The 14,765-nt window shown below is 36.5% G+C and overlaps 1 protein-coding gene across 2 annotated transcripts in view; it reads left to right on the top strand.

The window, feature by feature from the left end:
* Positions 1-14,765, top strand: part of LOC145678583 (innexin inx2-like) — a 117,529-nt gene that overhangs the window by 12,335 nt on the left and 90,429 nt on the right. The window contains exon 1 of one of the 2 annotated variants that reach the window (XM_081748900.1): positions 8,036-8,573. The exons of the other annotated variant lie outside the window; for it this stretch is intronic. The gene's annotated coding sequence lies outside the window, so the exon portion shown is untranslated. Of the gene's footprint in view, positions 1-8,035; positions 8,574-14,765 lie in introns of those variants that run through there. 2 annotated transcript variants of the gene reach the window in all.

Here is a 14,765-nt window from a genome sequence, read left to right on the forward strand (position 1 = left end):
TAATAATAATAATAATAATAATATACAAGATCATGGCGTCAAACCAGAATACGCCACTGTGTTTTGCAGAAGAAGTGAAAGAAAATATTTCCTCAAAATCAATCCAGATATATTGTGATAGCTAGGCTAGCTATACTCTTCCTGTTTAAATAAGAATAAACCAGAGCCAGTGGCGGATCTAGTCTTGGGCTTAGACCCCCAAGTTTTTTGTGTGACAAAAATAATTGATGAAGCTATTATTTATTTATGCTTGAAAGTTTATAGTAAATTCATGATATACCTATCATAGTCTGGGTTCTGGGTGCCCCCTCAGTTTTTACCTTCTAGATCCACCATTGAACCATACTTTTTTTTTTAGTTTTATTTGTAGACCGAATAAAAAGTACTCACATCGCATCCGGCCCGCGAGCCATCATTTTGCTATCACTGAGTTATAGGGTTGCTATGTGTTTGGTTAACGAAATGCTCTCACTCCCCATTTACAGGACATTCAATGCTATTGAGCTTGTATATGATTGAGTTCGTTTGTGACTAAACGATTGGTACTGAGGAGAACTGAGTTCAATTCTCAGCGGATCAACAAATTTCAGTGGAAAACTGCAATTTCCGGAACTTAAGACAAAGGATATATTGGAAATTAGGCTTTAAGGATATCACATGAACATGCAGAAGATCTGAATAGTCATGACTTTATTACATAGACAGGCAGTATTCCTCCAATAGGAAGAAATCGGATTCTCTATAGTTTCAAGAAGCTACATCTTTGTCAAATAATTCGTGCAACTACAAGAGTGCCTGGAGAAAGTTCATTCATTTATTGCTGTTCTTTTTAGTAGAACGCTCACATGGCATGATCGGGCTTCAAACACAAAAATCTCGAGTTTTTTTTTTTTTTTTTTTTTTTTGACAAATTTCGTCCGAAACAGATTGCATTTGGTTAGGCTCGAATTAGCGCCAAGGCTGAATTGGCTGTAGTCTTGGGGAACATATTTGGTTCCTTTTCTTTCTTCTTAATAAATTAATTTATTGTATTAGAAATTTCCCATTGGATTTTTGAGCGATCTTGCTGGCGGGACTGAGTGCTGGATCTATGTAGTATTATCGACGACAATTTGGTCATTGTAACTTGGAAGACTTTTTAAAGGGGGAGGGGTCCAGAATTATAGCTTAGGGTTACGGCTACCATACTTCCGATTTAGCCGGGACAGTCCCCGATTTACATCGTCTGTCACTTCCCAAAATTATTCAAAACTACAAGTGTTCCGATTTGTTTTCAAAACTTAAAGTTTATATCATTTGTGCGATATTTAAATCATATCACAGTCATCAATACTCAACAATACAGAGGAATAATCTATTCTCTATCATTCAGTATGGATGACTGTTGACTTATTTAAATAATTCTAATATTTCAGCAAAAAAATTAGTGCATCATTATGACATATTGTAAATTTTCATAGGTTGTCCCAGTTATTAATTTGAAAATCTGGAAGTCCTACCTAGGGACAAATGTGTGTTCAGCCGGCTCTGCATTTGGTTTATGCAATATTCTCAATCCATCCAATTATTGATTAGTGGCTCATCTTTCTCAACAATAACAGGAAAAGGAAATGCCATAGATACATACTATGAAATATTTTTAAGATGATCCACTGCAACGTGATCTGTATTGGTAATAGAAGACTTTCAATGCATACATTTATGACATCTAATACATGGAATGCAGATACATGATGAATAACACGTATTTACACTAGTTCTGTTGAGATTATACAAAGGAAGTATATCATTCTCGAAATATGAGTGCGATGAATGAGCTCCTTGTTTTGTCAATCGCCGGATGCGAGGTATCGTGTATGATGTTCACAATAACCCGTAATTCATGATCGTCACGTATGGTGTCGGCTGAACGCAGAGGATGAAATAGTCGAAGTCTTAAATGCCAGTGACTCCGCGGAGGGCAAAGGTGATTTCATCTTTTTTCATTGGTGTGATTAGAACCTATTACAGAAGTGTACAGTTGGGTTCTTACTCATTCAACAAGAAATCTCGAGGTTCAGTTTGTGAGTATCCTTTATTCTTTCAGTAGTGTTGCTTACGAGGTTAGGAGTTAGGGATTTCTTGTCTCAAAGTCTCAAAAAGGTGTTCTGAAAGTACAGTCTCATCTGAAAAGTTACTTATATATATATATGGAAGACCTCGGTTTCGTCTCGTATTTGAACGCGAAAATTCAGTCTCGTCTCGTCTCGTCTCGTGCGCAACGCCGTCTTTCGTCCATCTCCGATACGAAGATTCGATTTACGAGATTTGAATTTGTGTGCGATTTATTGATCACAACTTAATGTCATTTTTAGCACCGAGTTGTAAGACATGATGCACTGCATAAAGTGGGATTCGAAGCTGTACTCAGGTGTCTACCCGAGGCAGGCGTCCTACTGAGAATCGATCCCTGAGCCACAAGGAGAGCAATACATGCAATAGCCATTTAAATACAAAAAAAGTATGAAATTAAAGTTTTAGTTTTACGTCTCACAATTATATACATTAAACTAAAGGGGATGGGTGATTAATCAAGATAACTGATTATGAAAGAATATGTGGAATAAAAAAGTGGAAGGAAACAGGAGAACTCTGAGAAAACCCATGGACACGATGTTGATCATCATAAACTTATTTGACTTGGGATCGAACCACGGATCTCTAACACCAGAGGTGAGGGGTCTGCCACTAAGCCAGGGGTTTTCAAACTGTGCGGCGCGAGGCGCCGAAGGTTGTCAGGGGAGGTGCGAGGAGAAAAAGATCCTACAAACTATATATATATATATATATATATATATATATATATATATATATATATATATATATTATAATGCAACACGCATACTAAAGTCTGCACCCACCTTCTTCAATAATACATAGTGGACTATCCCATTGACTTGACTGAATATTTAAATGTGTCTGTTTTTATTATTTAAATTCCTTCTCTGCTCGTGTTTTTCAATTTTCACATAAATATCTGACTTACCACAATTATTGTGCTGCCAAAATGTCTTGAGCCGTGGCAAAAATGCGAACTAAAGCTCACACCGTCACACACCCACGCGTTGAGCCAATAAGGGTTCAGCTGTTACTAAGCGAGAGAAAGCGATTGGAATTCTTTCAGCCGATAGCAGCGCTTGCAACGAAAGACTAGGGATTAAGTCAATGTGGCATATCTTTAATAATTATTAACACCGGCTAATAACATTAAAAGATGCAGTCAGTATGTATAATGTAGATCACCTGTGTTAAAAAGATATTTCCATTAGTGATTAATAAATGAAACATATTTTATCATAGTATTAGTCTTTCTTTTAGGGATTTATATGTATTTATGTTGTGACACATTTCATTTTTGACAGGGGAGGCGGGCTCAGATTTTGGTGTTGAGAGGAGCCTTAACTGCAAAAACGTTGAAAACCCCTGCACTAAGCCATCGTGCCCCAAAGTATACACCATCTACTATGAAAATCTAATATTTTTACGAAAGGTATCTTGAATTTAAAAAAAAAAAAAAAAATCAGGAGAGTGTGGTGGAGTAATTATCCATCATTAAGGAGTTAAATTCACTCCTCATTCTCGACTTATTTTAATCCTAAACACTGGGGGTCATGAAAAAGAGTCAAATAAAAATACCATATTGTATCAAAACCAAGTGAATTGAAAAGTTATCACGGAACTCTCAAAGTAATAGGGGGCATAGGAAGGTACTACTTTATTCTTTACTGATGTTAACTCTGGGCAGAGGGATGATTAGGCAGACTCCAAGAAAATATTTTCAAAATTCGAACATTTTTTTTAAACGAAAGTTTTCACAAAAAAATATTTTCTAAATGAGATTGGAGGGTAATTCGTCGTTTCATTGTTGGTAGATTTCAAAATCTGTCAGTTTAACATCCCACGTTTATGTCCTTTAGGCTAAGGGAGACGGATGATTAAGGCAAGTGAATGATGGTGGAAGAATTAGTGAAATGAAATGTGGGAGGAAACGGGAGTACCCTAAGAAAGCCCACATACACGATGGTGTCCACCGCAAACTTACTTGGTCGAGGATTTGGTAGATTTTAACCTTTGGATCAGACCGTTTGGACGATCAGAATACCTTAAAAACTATACACTATGATGGACATCCTGTGATGGATATTTTCTGTCGTAATCACATTATTTTTGCGAGGTTTAAATTAGAAAATTATCTTGTATTTATATTTTGAAAATTACAACATGAGATGGATTTTACTCATAGATTCTTGTTGGATTTTAACCCCAAACAACAGCGTTATTTCTGCAAGCTGAAGAGAGGCATATACCAAGTTTCATCAAACTCGGATAAGTTTTACGAGAGTTACATGGTACAGTCACGAAAGAAAGTATTCTTTAGTTGACAATTTTTTTCTTAATAACTCAACAACAAATTAACCTATTAGAGTACCGATTTTGGCAAGTTATTAAGTTATAACTATTCTAAGGATAGCAACAAAAAGATCCAAATTAATTCATTTGTTCGCGAGTTATTGGCAAATGAAAATTTGTCAACTGTCAAATTCTTTCTTTCTCGTGTGTACAGACGGACGTACAGACGAACACGCAAATGCTTATCGAATCGAATGGTAGAAGCTTCACTTTGCTCGCGTCAATTAATTTCGTGAGGACGTGCGTAGAATTTTAGATGGTAATAGGAAAGATAGTTTAGGAACGACTTCAGGGAGAAAAAACATTTAAAGGGCTAACAATCAGAAACAGAAAATTTTGCCTTGTGGACAAAATAAAAATGTGAGGAGGAAGCACAGGGACACTTATTTGTTAAAAGGCCTAATCTGCATAACAGTGATACGTAATCTTGATCACAGAAGAAAGCATTGATGCTGTGGAGATGATGATCAGGGAAGATGCGCGTGTGACCTACAGTGACATTAACTGTGCTTTTGGTATTAGTCCGCCCAGGGGTGCCCATCCCCCCCAAAGCTGATGGCGCACTCCCCCCCAAAACTAATAATCTCTACCCTCCTCAAACCTCAAGTCCTCTAAAAACAATTGCCCAGTGTAGCAGTAGTTTTTATAGTACTAGTAATTGTTATTTTTGTTGTTGTTTTTATTTCCTGTAGTAGTATTATAGAATGCTTGTAGTAGTAGTAGAGGCAGTAGTAATTATAAAAATGGAATTACTTTTATTAGTAGTGTTGGTAGTGTACAATACTAAATATGTTCTATAAGGATATTGAAGGGTATAAAAACTTCTACACACTGTATATGGCACAGGTATTCTTTTTTTACAATTAGTAGTAGTATTTTTTTCTTTACAAAATATTGATATAATTCCCTTGTACATGAAAAGTAAGACGCAAGTTACAAGTTATTGAGTTTGATACCAAAAGAAAATGTTATCCTCGAAATTAGCCTACAAAAAGAAGTGATATCCAACAAAAAACATTCCTGTAAAAGAGCCAAGTACGAGTGGCCTTAAAAAGAATTGAAATCACAAAAATAGGCGCCAAGTTCTGGTGGATGCCCCAATTTTTTTCTCGATGGCACAACTTGCGCCATTCATCCCTCCTCTGGGCGGCCCTTCTCTCTTAAAACGAACCAACCTTTCCTTTCATACAGCTACTTGCGCGGGACTTCATTCATCGAGTATCGAAGCAGGGGGTACGGGGTTTACCCCGGAAAATTTTTAAAAATTAGCTTCTGAAAATCGTGTTTTAATGCTATGCCGACAGTAAAATTGCTGGTTCGAAAGTAGAGTAAAATCCCCCCCAAAATTTTTCTCAATGGCGCAGCTTGCGCCATACATTCCCCCTGTGGGCGGCCCTGAGTCCGCCGACTATTTCAAACATTGTACACAAATACACAAACACCTGCGTGTGAGGAAGGTATCGGCACTTTGAGTGCTCCACAACTTGACAGATGTTCAAAAGCAGACTCGTGTCCAATGGTGTCAAGACATACTCCAGAAATTTAACAATGGTGATTCTAGGAGGGTGTCAGACGTAGTTACTGGTGACGAAACAGAGATATATCAATTTGATCCCGAAACAAAGCGCCAATCGTGTGTGTGTGTGTGTGTTTTCGTGGCGAAGAAGCACCCATAAAATTCAAAAGGTCAAGAAGTGTTGAAAAGAAAATGATGGCAACATTTTTGTCACCAAGTGGATATGTGGCTGCAATTATTTTGGAAAATCAAGGAACAGTTACAGTGAGGTGGTACATAGATGTTTGTCTTCCAGGAGTGTTCCAGAAAATCCAGTAGAGACGATTAAGAACTGGCGTGCGGGGAATCATGCTGCTACAATGCATCTGCTCACTCAGCGAACATCACAGTTGAATTAGTTGAAGACAGTCGTGTTAAATTCTTAGCCACCCACCCTACAGTCTTGACCTGGCACCATGTGACTTTTCCTTGTTTCCTCTACGATGAAGGATAAACTTCGTGGACGTATATTTCTTTCCCCTGAAGGTGCTTTCACTGCTTACACAGATCAGTAGTGCAGTGCCTGAAACAGACTGGTGCCAATGCTTCCGGAATTGGTTCGGAAGGATGAGACTTTGTGTGGAGTGTCATGGAGAATACTTTAAAAAAATGTAATACTTATAATAAACTTTTGCATATCCAGAAACCCATATCTCAAAACTTTCCTAGTGTCCCTCGTATGGTCTTCTATGCAGAGATATGAACTTCACTTTTTAGAGGACGAATGTCACAGTGTTTACAATGTTTTGAACTTTCTTCGCTTTATGGCTCAAAGTGATGAATTCATGTCGCATACATTGTCGCTAATCGAGAAATAAACAAATCTTTGTCCTGATTAGCAAGGTCCAACAATTGTCTTGAACACTGCAGTCTTTGTTACTTTTGGAATAGTGTCGGCAGACGCGGGGTCAACCGTGCAGATAGCATTGACATGTGCAGGTGATCATTTACGTTAGTTTCCGTGAAGTTTAGACTTAGCTAAACGCCCTGGCCTGGCATATTTCTTCGATAGAATGTCTTTCAGTTTAACGTTCTACGAGTATGGCTTTTAGGCTAAGGCAAATGAATGATGATGGAATAATTAGTGGAATAAGAATGTAGGAGGAAATGGAAATATCCCGAGAAAACCCACGGATACGATGTTCACAACAAATTTACTTGGACAGGGATCGAACTAGGGACCCTACGCACCAGAGGTAAGCACTCCACTACTGAGCCACCGTGCCTCCCTACACAATCAAAATTAAAGGAGTTTTACTGGAACCAGGCCCGGATCCACGAGGGATCTAGGGGGCCGCCCTCCCTAAATTTTTGCTGGCCCCCTAAAATCTTCACGGTAGGCTTTCAAATGAACTATAATATGGTGATGAACTATAGTATAGTTGGATCGGGCACCTTACATTTTTGGGCCTGACTGGAACTAAGAGTTACTACGTAGATTACTTACTTTTATCGTGTACTATCTGTTTTTTAGAAACTTTTTTTCTTACCCCGTGTAATTATTGCTACAACGCTGTGTTACTCGTTTCTCTGGAGCAAAATGCGTTCCTTCAGCTTACTGTACATTAGTTTTTTTTATTAAAAAATATTTATTTAGTGAAATGTAACTATCAATGTGATTGTTTTTTTTTTTTTTTTCAAGTATAGCCCTACTGAAATATATTTTGATCGTCTCCTTCCCTCTCGGGCAAAATTTTCTGGTATAAAGTATGTCTCCCGTTTTCTCTTATTATCTCCATTCAACTAATTAATTCATCACAAATTCGCTTATTTTAATCATCCTATATCCTTTAGCATCGGGCTAGATGGAAAAAGTACAATACGAAAAAGCTAAGCTAAACAGAATAGTTTTCCTTTTTTGCATTGTTAAACGGTATATACGACCAAATTCTTGTTTTTTCAACGAGAAAGTACTAAAGTATTACCGGTATTTAACACAGAACGACAGAAAGAGAAAGAGAGAGAAAATGAAACTTGATTCATTCGCGAAATCAGCAAGGACAGTTTTACTTCTTCATTTTACAGCAAGGCCTGAGGAAACATGAATGCCCAGTTTTATCTTTATAACGGAACATGTAGTTTTTCTAACTCACCCCACAGCAGAAGTTGCTTTTTTGTTGTGTAAGTAGTGTGCAGACTGCGTATTTATCATGCAGGTGGCTGTAATAACAGTTGCACTGAAAGAGCGGAAACAAGAGATACGCAAAGGTAGTTTTCAAACGTGGAGACTGCGACAGCTGTGAGTGATACGGTTGAAAGATCGCCTCTATTTCATTCAGAATAATGTGACTAAATAATAGTGGAATATTTGTAGTATCACTCGTCTTTAAGTGAAACTAAGAAAGTTATAACTGAATCAAATGAGTGAGAGCTAGGTATAAAGAAACTCTCAAATTGCTACGTTAACTTTCTCTTAAATAAGTTTTCTAAGTTTGAAACATGTGACCGGTGTGTAGTAGGCTATTTTTCATCTTTCATCGGGTGATTTTATTCTTACATCAAGCTAAGCATTACAATACAAACTTCAGTGCATGGTATATCTTCTTCGTTTCTAAAATATAGGACAACGGTAAGTGCTATTTTCCATTTTACTCATCCTTATTATAAAGCTAAAATATGTTAGTCTGTTAGTAACAGTAATATGCAAACTTCAAAACATTTGAGAGTTACAGGTTGCATAAGCATCTAGGCAAAAATGTTTAGATAGGGGTGGCCAATTCCGGAGTTTTTACTTTTCGGAATCTGGAAAGTAAAATCAGGAAAATTTGGGAATTCGTAAAAATCCGAATTCGGAAAAAATCCCAAATTTAGAAAATTTCGGATTTCGGAAAAAGTCCGGAATTTCTAAAATTCCGGAATTTTTTCGACAGCTGGAAAGTGAAATTTCCGATTCCGGAAAAGTTTGGCCATCCTAGTTTAGAAATTACCAAACTTTATTTTAAACGCAAGACGTCTGTCTGTCAGTCACGCTAATCATCAATAGATTACAGTAAGGCTAATACTTCTTACTAGTTGTGCTACCTCTACCTGACGCTAAGAAAAGTCTCTAGCCTGCGAGTAATTTACAGACGAGACGAAGGTTTGGGTGAACAACTAGTATTATACATAGCGTTACCATATTTCTGCTACTTGTATTACAAACCTCAACACTTCTTGAGAGTGTCCGCCTTCCTGGAGCTATAGTGAGTTACATTGAGATTACATTCTATTATTGTGCAGGGCACACCCTTTAGTATATCTTGTCTCAGTGCAGCCTCGTCTAATTTTGAATTCTTCCTCTCTTAAGCCCGAACAAAATTTTCGGGAAGAAGTAAGGGTTCCCAAATGTGGCCTTTAGGGCGCAGATTACACCCACGAGATTGTTCGTTGCCGGTAAGGAATAAGGCCGGCCCTAGGCAATCCCCTCAAAGCTACGTTTTAAATATGCTACCTCATCACGAACAACAAAGGGGAGGGAAAGTGCACTCGCACTCAGAAAGGCATAAACATTACAATGCAATGTCATTGCATCAGTTTTCTTTCTTAAATAATAATCTCTTATGTTAGTGAAAAATAAAGCAAACACACGTGCAGAAGAAATATGGCAATCCTTTTTATGGAATTCAATATTTAGCCTCAACCTCAATATATCAGTTTGCAATTCTAGGACAACTAGCTCTTTTATTTTTATTTCTTGATTTTCCTTCTATATCTGTTAAAAAACAATAATAAGCTTGTTTCTACCTTCAATGATAAAGAACATGTTTGTGACAAAGACAAGACTAGTTTTGATATCAAAACTGTGACAACTAACTGTATGCAACAGGTGTTCGCTACTGTTCGAGAATTGAGTTTGTATTTGACAACAGTCAAGCAATCCGTGCTAGGATTTGTTTGATCATTGGCTTTAGCACTATCCACGTGACCTTAAACAAATTCAACCTAAACATGATTTATGAATGTATTATTCAACTAGAAAGTCAGCTTACTAAATTTAACTCCCACCAACAAATAATAATAATATAGTTATGGCAGATTTTGGCGCCCTGTGCAAATGCACGTGTCGTATATATGGTAGAGCCGACCCTTTACAGGGAACATCCTTTAGCAAATAGTGTTTCAGTGCAGCCCCCACCTCTTAAGCCCGGACAAAATTTTCTAGAAGTAAGGGTGCACACAGGCGGGCTTTAGGGTGCAAATTGCGCTCATGAGAGTTTTGTTCGGAGAGGGGAATAATTTTTCATTGAAAATGGCATAATTACTTAACTTTGATTGGTGCTTTTAAAAATTAAAGAAGTTCCGAAGTTTAATAAAATTTAGTCTACGAAGCAAGTCACGTTTGATTTTGTTACAATCAACTCTTGTCTTCTCTACTATATTTCTGGAGGGGAGGGGGAAAAGAATGGTAAATATGGAGAAATTATGACCAAGCACTTGGAGGGGGAGGGATGGCCACCTCTAGGAAGAAAGCAAGGTATCAGAAATGATAGTTAGGAGCGTAACACCATAGCCTATTAGATCCAAAGATTATATGAAACTAGAGATGCAAAAAAGCCGGCTTTTTTGAATCGATGGTTTTTTGCACATAAAAAGCCGGCTTTTTTGGGAAAAAAACGAGAATTTTGGAAATTTTGGCTTTTTTCATTTTCATGATTTTTCTGTTTAAATAGCTTTCTTATAGTATACTCGAAAGTTAAATAAGATTCCATGACCTGAATGCCATATTTCGCTCTGTAATTCACCATCATGATGGATGGAGCACATGGTTTATGAATTAAAGTAAACATAAAGTACGTAGTATTTGAGGGCAGTTTTAGAAGCTATTTTACTTTAACTTAACTTCTGAATTATCGACATTTTGTCTTCCCTAGATCATTTCTTTTTAGTCATCCATGTTTCACCTTTTAGAGCTTAGTACTCTAGCTCCTAGCATATAATTAAACTTATGTTTTTCAATATATCCATCAGAGCGTACATTTTTCAATATATCTGTCAGAGTGTACTTCCACATTTCCGTTATACTGTAGCGTGCAATGATTTAACAGTAATCTTCCGGACACAACCTTGAATACCACTTGATAGAAATAATCAGTATCGGATTTAGAAAAATATTTGGGAGGGGTTTTTCTAAATAATATTTGATTTTTCTAAAAATTCCTAACTTTTATTTAATACGAGCTTAAGTTTATGAGTACAGGCATAACAAATATTTCGTTTCAATTGTATATTCAGCTATAACCTTGAAAACCATTTTATATACTGATAATCAGTGGCGGATTTAGAAAATATTTTGGGATTGGCTTTTCTTATTAATGCTTAGATTTTCTAAAAATTCCTATTTTTTTTTTTTTTTTTTTTATTTGAGGGCAGCTTGAAGTTTATGAGTAAAGGCAAAACTAATATTTAGTTTGTTATGGAAATTCCGTAATTTCGGGGTAGAGGCTTCAATCCGAAAGACATCCCCACCCTAACCCTCTTCGCAAATCCATCACTGCTGGTAATTAGTAATAACAAAGATTTAAAAACGATTACAAAGGAAGTCAGCCAGGGCTGTCAGTACACGCACTATCTCTACATTCACAGATGAAATTAAGAAAAACTTTTGTCAAAATGGTCGAATGCGGGGTTGAATCCCGGACTTTACGATAGAAGCGCGAAAGCTAACCACTCACTCATGTTTGTTGTGCTTAACTTAAATGTATTCTCTCTCTCTCTCTCTCTCTCTCTTTCTCTATGGCCACAAAAGCTCTCCATTGACTTCTGTCCTCAATCCAGTTTCTACTCTGTATTCCTATTTCTGCTAGATCCATCTTAATATTGTCCTCCCATCTGGATCTAGGTTTTCCTAATGGACATTTCCCGATTGGATTTCCAGTTAAAACTTTGAATGCGTTCCTACTTTCTTCTAGTCTGGCTATATGACCTGCCCACCTGAGGCTCCTAGACTTGATGACTCTAACGATGTTTGGTAAACCGTATAAATTATGTAGTTCCTCCTTATGAACTTTCCGCCATTCCCCATTCCCGTTCCTCTTGGGTCCAAATATTCGTCTCAGAATTTTATTCTCAAATAATATCAGTCTGCGTTCTTCCCTCAGCGTAAGCGACCATGTTTCACAAACATAAAACGTAAAGGACATGATTATCATTTTATATATTTTAAGCTTTAAATTCCTTGACAGAATTTGCGACGACAAAATATTTTGAACTGAATAATATTTCTCTGTGGGTATGATTTTGATCTGGTAATACTGATTCAAGATATTTGAAAGTATCCACTGTGTCGAAAGTATTAATTGATATTTTAACGCATTCATAATTCGCCGTATTACGATCCTTGTTATCTTCCTTGTATTTAGATTTCTCTGTATTTACTCATGTCCCTGCAAGCGTTTAATAAGGCTTCTGCATTTCTTTCAATTGTTCTTCTATCAGATTTACATCATCAGCATACACCATAACCTGCTGAATACCATTCAACTCTAGCCCCTGGTTCCTATCTTTGATTTTTCTTATAGCGTACTCCGGAACAAAGCTGAATAATAACGGCGATAACGCATATCCTTGTTTCAGGCCAATCTCGACGTGAAGCTCGCATTTTCCACTCGGACTTTGCTCTGGGATTCATTTAAACACTTAATAAATCTAGCTTTTTCGGTATTCCAAATTCTGTAAAAATGTACAATGTTTCCCTCCTAACCGAGTTGTGAGCCTTTCTAAAATCAATAAACAGTTGATGTGCTGAGTAATATATTCCCATTTCTTTTCGAGTATTTGTCGAATGGTAAATATCTGGTCGATTTCGACTAAATCCAGACTGATAATCTCCAATAATTTCACCTGCGTATGGGATCAGTCTTATTAATAGAATGTTAAGAGAAATATCTCGATAATTATTATAATCAATTTTGTCGTCTTTCTTGTGAATTGGAACAGTGATTGATTCTTCCACTTTTTTTTATATGTATTCCATAGCTTTTCTTTTTCTGTAAAAAAAAAGTTTCGTAACGATATGTTGAATTTTCTTGTTAAAAATTCAGAAACCTTCAGGACTGGGTAAACCGTGATGGTGGTTATATATTCTACAGCCTAGGAAACCATACGCTCAGATGAACCGTCTACTACGTATATGATCCATGAACAGAAAATTCGATACTTTCCCGATTCTGAACAAGCTTAAGGAACAGTCAGTGCATTAGAGAATTTGGAGCTTTACCGATTTTGCAGATCCGAAGCACCTGATAGGTGGCAACAGATTATTACGTATGTGATCAACCAGTAAAAAATTTGTTCGAAATATTCATACAATGTATATGAAAGTTAAAACTTAACTGAAAAATTTCAAGAATGTATAGAACCACCCGAAACGAAGCTCTTGATATGCAGATTTCTCTCATGTTTTTCTTTATTTTGCTTCAAAAATAGGGTGTGCGATACTTTGAAGTAAAAATACTACATACAACTTTGCTAGTTATTTATGTATCATTTTTAAAGTACTTATTATATATAAGATGTTAAAATATTATTACATATAAATGTTAATCCTTTGGAATTCATGATGTAAATATGTTAAGAATTTTAAAAAATCTTTTTGAAATTCATGGTTTATTTTCGAGGTTTCATATTATTATTTGCATCAACCACTAATTAAATGAGTTTTTCTGTTGTAGAGAAGCGAAACAAAGTCTGCTTTATCAGTTTAAAGCAAAGTTTTCAAAAAAGCCCAAAATTTCCCAAGCAAAAAAGCGAAGCAGAAAAAACCGAGTTTTTTTCAAAAAAGCCGGTTTTTTTCCGAACCCTTGCATCTCTATATGAAACTAACCGTAACGACAAAGACACTGCCATTTTTTTAAAACGTAGTCTGCTATAACTTAAGATTACCTACATTGTAGCAATTAATGCAAATATTATCGAATACTGCAATGTGGACTGGACACACACATACACACACACACACACACACACACACACACACAAAGGAATGAAAAGATTGTTACGACTGAAAACTAGGACAAAATGTAAACCTGTGCGACACGAATACGCGACAAAACGTACTAGCGACAAAACGTACCACCGACAAAACGTACCACTTACCCTGAGGGATGCTTGTGAAGGGTTTTCTAAAAACACTTTAAATAATGACAAGCGACAAAACGTACCACTTGCCTGGAGGGCTACTTGTGAAGAGTCTTCTAATCAGTCATCAAATAATGACAGGCGACAAAACGTACCACTTGATAGGACGGTATATAAGTATATACATACCGGCCAAAATGAGGTTAAAAGTTGAACAGATTGGTGGTGAGAAAAGTAGCGATGCAAGACCAAGACTAAGACTAAGACCATGCCTGCAAGATTCTCGCAACACCAAGACAATACCTGCAAGATTCTCGCCAGACCAAGACCAGCAAGAATCTTGCATATGCAATATTTGAAAAGGCCACCAGCATCTTAATGTCACAAATCAATTGCAGTTTTCTTTTTACAGTAAGTCAATAGTATTAACAATTGACAATTAAAACCTGATATTCTTTCATCAGTATATTATTCTGAATTGTTCAAAATATTATATGAAGTTCAAGGAGAACGTATACTATATTACGAAATTAGCAGATGTTTTAGTGTACTAGTTTTTGATGCTACTGTATCTATCACTTTTGTATTTTTTAATAAATCTTTTTCAATAGACATCAACATAAATGTTTTCAAATGTTCCTGAGACATAGTACTCGTTATCCTATTTTTAATGTATTTCAGTTTATTTAAGTTTTGAAAAATTTCT

The sequence above is a fragment of the Thermobia domestica genome, chromosome 2 (assembly GCF_964235325.1).
Source record: "Thermobia domestica chromosome 2, izTheDome1.hap1.1, whole genome shotgun sequence".
Classification (NCBI taxonomy): domain Eukaryota; kingdom Metazoa; phylum Arthropoda; class Insecta; order Zygentoma; family Lepismatidae; genus Thermobia; species Thermobia domestica.